Source organism: Nelumbo nucifera, chromosome 1 (assembly GCF_055504915.1).
Source record: "Nelumbo nucifera cultivar China Antique chromosome 1, China Antique-T2T, whole genome shotgun sequence".
NCBI classification, from domain to species: domain Eukaryota; kingdom Viridiplantae; phylum Streptophyta; class Magnoliopsida; order Proteales; family Nelumbonaceae; genus Nelumbo; species Nelumbo nucifera.
The window spans coordinates 42,759,998-42,765,199 of NC_142649.1; positions in this window are offsets into that span (position 1 = coordinate 42,759,998).

The following is a 5,202-nucleotide window of genomic DNA, read 5'->3' on the forward strand; positions in this document are numbered from 1 at the left end:
TCACTGATTGGCATATCAAAGACAGCCCAATCCAATACCTAGTGCAGTACCATAATCGAATCTAGGGGTCAGGTGTAACGTTCCAATTTTGCCCATCTATCTCCAATTTTGCCCACCCCAACCAACTTGGCGGCACATTAGTGTTAGCCTTGGCAGGATAAATCTCCCTAGATCTATCCAATGGCTGTGAAGATTCTAAACTAACACGAGTCTCATAAGTGTCCAGTTTAAGGGTATTACATAGAAACACACCACAATGAAATGAATCAATTATGTACTTTATTCATTTACAATAAATGTCAAAGATACATCAATCTGATTGGAGCTAAGGGCATAACTGTCAAACAATCCATGGATCATAACTGATGTGCCTCTATGGGCGTCCAAACCGCTCTGTTACTTATAAGTGTCAAGATCCTTAGATCGGTAGCTCTAAGTCCTCTGCTAGTTATTGAGCATGGGCACAGTACATATTAAGGAACCCTATGTACTGTTGTATGTTGCAAGATTCCTGACTTCTTAGGTTTGTTGATTGCTACATGAATCTTGCCGGTAGGGAGGGGGTAAAATATGTTCCTCGTCTGCTAGACCACTGGTATTGCCGCACCCACACTTTTGTGGGTGCATTCTTGGAATTTACTATTACGATAGAAGATGTTGTTGCTTTATTAGGGTTATCGGTTGGGGTGTTGTGTCTGCTCAGCACAGTTGACATGTCGAATCTATTCCCACCAATTTGAGGTGGATTTCTGACGAGCTTCTATGCGAAATTGTAGCCTACAAAGTTCGAGCGGATTGAACCACTATGTGTGGTAAGATGCCATTGGATACTTGGGTGGCATTTTGGTTCGAATCTTATGGTGGGGCAGACGTTATGGTACATTATAAGAATTCTCAGTGCCACCTCACCGCTTTCATCTTGTATATATCTTCTTGGTTCCTTTCCCTTGGTCTACTTGACTGCAGCTTACGAACAGACTTGATCCCACTTGCTGTGTTAGTTGCTAGTGGTCATCATCTGTCATTAGCTTCCATGTTCCTAGGTTACCTATATGAGCAGATGGACGACACCGTCCAATAGATAATGGACCTAGGTTGTAAGAGGTGCATCAACCACATTTGCACTCCTTTTCTTTGGATGTTCTGCTATGAAGGCTTCAATCTTAGCATCACGCCTCGCTACCTGTCTCCTCTTCAAGTCACCGTTGCCACTATGAGGGGAGAGGAGTTTGAGGAGAAACAGTTCAAAGTCTATAGGGATAAGCATTGGCTTCAAGCATCCAGGCACAAGGACTTCAGATTAGATGAGATTAATATGAAACTACCGTATCTTGATGGGATCGTTTGGCAACCCTATGCTGAAGTTGTTGGCCATGCTATGCCTTTCTGTATTGGGTTGCCTGTTCCAGAGGGTGGTGACCAGCAATGCGCGATGGCTGTTCATAATCCTACCACGAGTGTAGCACGACTGGTGACATGGCCCGGTGTGATATCTTATCTTGACCGCACTAGGGAAGCGCAACTGGCTGTGTACCATCCATAAGGTCTCTATGACAAGAGATTTGAAATTACCTTCTTTGTTCTTGCATTATAGATATTGAGGACAATTCCTCTTCCAGTGTCTGGTCTGCTTGTAGAAGTGACACTCATCTGATGATTTGTCTTTATTCTGAGGCCTCTTCTTGCCCTTCCTCTTTCTTTTGCCTGATTTGCCACCTTCAACAAGCATGGCTACCAGCTTGTCCTTCTTAATTAGTTCTTCAGTCCTCTGCAAAATATTGTTGAGTTCTTGAAGGCTAACCTTTAGCTTATTCATGTTGTAATTCATGACAAACTGATTGAATGAGGGAGGCAGAGAGTTTAGGATGACATCAGTCTTGGTGTCATCACCGAGCTGGGATCCAAGAGCCTCCAATTCATTAATATACCCCATCATCCGCATGACGTGATCATGAACCGATTGTCTCATAGTCTTCCTTGTGGTCATCAACAGCTTAAGGACCTTTTGTCTAGCAAAACGATTCTACTCCTCATACATAGTCTTTAGACTATCCAGAATGTCTTTACAGACTTTGATCTTATCGAATTGTCTTTGGATTGCATTGTCTTAAGATGCTAAAGTGTAATACCGGGAAAGAGAATTCTTCTCTTCCCATTCCTGACATTCCCTCCTCCATGCTTCAGAAGCCTTATCACCTAGGTGATTCAGAGTTCGGTTCTTGGCAACCTTGTCCAATTTCTCAGACGTGAGGACAAGATTAAGGTTACGGTACCAGTCAGCATAATTAGGTCCCTTATGTTTGTTGTCATTCAATAATTAGGTGAATTGTCCATGTGCCATTTCTGATAAAAGGCAGTAGATATTAGTCCATGACCTAAAAAAGTTTCATGTTATCTTACATATAATGGTCTTTTATATATCCATCTCCATTTATTCATCTCTGATATTTCCCTCCTATCTCAGTGACAAAGAAATGGTGCATGTCCCTAGAAATGTGGAAAATCACATAGGTGCATGGAACCAACTGTTTCAGCTATAAAACCCCACCACTTTCTGTGAAGGATCATATCTACCCATCCAATGAGCTTTCCCTTTGGCCTCCATCAAGCAAGGTTCATTGTCATTTTAGGTTAAACCTTTCTGTCTAGTAAGTGTTGACCCGTCATATCGTTGACCCTAAGGTACAGTGAAAGAGTCATTCATTTTATGATAAGCCTCTCCCACCTCAGTCTATGACGTCCCTATCATCTCATGAAAATATCTAACCGACTAGACCAGTAAAATGGATAGCCCAATTTTATGGTGCATCTCCACCAATCGATTTAGCCTGTTTTCATGCTAATAATAGAAGGCCTTTAAAGAATTCATCATATGATATTCTCTATCTCTTGCACTTATATCAATCTAGAGGGAACAAGCAAAATAGTCCTACGTCTGGTTTAGGTCATACCAAAGTGTCTCCCACTGACTTTCATAAAGTTAGATTCGAACGGACCCAAAATGGGCTAGGGTTCCATGGGGTTCCTCTTGGGGAGGAAGCTGATCAGGGGGCCCATTGAAAAGGGAGATCACCCAATGATCTAAGGGCATCATGACAATGATGTGCATTCATCCATGATGTTCGCAGAGAGCCACATACGTCTAAACATGGGCCAAGAACGTATGGCCCATGAACGAATCACATTCAACACATCACAAGCACAAGCACAATCACAAATTGATCCAATCAATCAAAAGGCTTGTAAAACCCTAATTAATTTAAGTTAACACACAATCAGCCCATTAAAGGCCCAAACATTATCCAATAATTTCATCTTGGTACATGGGATAAATTGCAAAAAACAATCCGGCCCACATAGCAGGTCTGCTGAAATGGGTTGATGTTGCATTAACTTAACATAAACTAGGTTCTCAAGGGAGGACCGAATTGGTCCATTTGATGGGCCATCAAACCCTTGGCCTAAATCTGATTTTGAGCCACCTAAAACCTGACCCATGGGGTTCTGATCAACCCCATCAAACCATTGGTTTGGCCCAATTAGTTTGGACCAAACTAGGTCAAATCGGCCTAGGGTTTGGTGTTCAAAATATGCAACAACACACAATAATTTGATCTGAAATTTTAACAGCTAAAAATTGACAATCAATCACAACAAAGAAACAATAATCTAGGGCTGCAAGTGTGATGCTCCAAATCTGATCCGGATGAACTGCAAACCTGCAAAAAACTGTTAATCGCATATTGTAGATTTTCTACAAAATATTCTTTCTCCTTCTCCGCGCGCTCCAACAAGTCTTCCAATGTAAAAAAAAATAGAAAACCCTAATTTTCTGTTACTTACATTAGAATAAATCCTAATACATTTTTTCTAAAAAAGAAAAAGAATTATTTATAGACCAATAATCAAATAAATAATTCCTCGGGTGCGCAGATCTTGGTGCCAATAAATAATTCGATCTCCATCACATAGACAACCTAAGAACCAAAGAAAGCATAGTAGAACAATTCTATATTTATATCAGAATATAATAAAATTAATTTCAGATCAAATCGCCCAAAAACTAAGAACCAATTTCTTAGAAAACTATAAACTACGCAAATCGGCCAAAACAGTTCTACTGATTTCGGTCCTATTTCAGATCTGGTTAATTTTGGTTCAAGATTAAACCTTTGGCTCTGATACCACTGAAGGAAGGTTAAATCCATCACATGAATAGTCGAACCATGCAAGATGGCTGGGCGAAATTTCAAAAATTTCTTGCAACCTTCCAGGAATCATATTCCCAGTTTTAGAAACACTACATTTTTTATTCGTTCTTGCACCGAAATCGGACCAGATTTGAAACCAAAAGAAGTGGAGAAGTATACCTGATACGGATTCCACAAATGTAGCTCCCAAAGTGATAGTTCACACCCAAAGAGAATTCCAAACCCAGCTTCCACTGAAGATGGCGCAGGTTGAATTGAAGTTGGTTTAGCAACACAGTTTTCAACAAAACTATGATCCAACACCTTGGATCGAACAAGGGAGGTGAGCATGAATTTGTTCTAATATTTTCTTGCAAAAAAACAAAAGTCACAACTGATCAATATCAGTCCAAGAACTAGAGGTCGAATTAGGGTTTTAAGGGCGGCAGAAATAGAGAGAGAGAACTTGGAGCAGAGTGATTTGGAGCAGATTCGTTCTCCTCTTTTCTTAGCCTTAAGGATCACCACTCCTAATCGAATTAGGAGGTTCCTAATCCAAGTCTTTATATGGACTTGGACTCTCAAGTGGATAAAACTTATCCTTTTATCATAATGGCTGATCCAAACCCTTATCCAAACTCATATTCGCCCAAGTCACATGATTGCACATGACCACTTGATTAATCTAATTAATCATGAGCTTTAAGTCCATTAAGCAAGTGGCTCACATCCCAAGGTAGTTGTTGGCCCATTTGGTTCACTTTGTATGGCATGGGTGTTAGATAGTGTATGCCCTTAGCTCCATTCAGATTGATGTACATTAGACATTTATTGTAAATGAATAAACTACATAACTGATTCGTGTTATATCTGGTTTGTTTCCGTGTAATTACCCTTAAACTGGACACTTATGAGACTCGTGTTAGTTTAGAATGTTCATAGTCATTGGATAGACCTGGGGAGGTTTATCCTGCCAAGGCTAACACTAATGTGCTGCCAAGTCGGTTGGGGT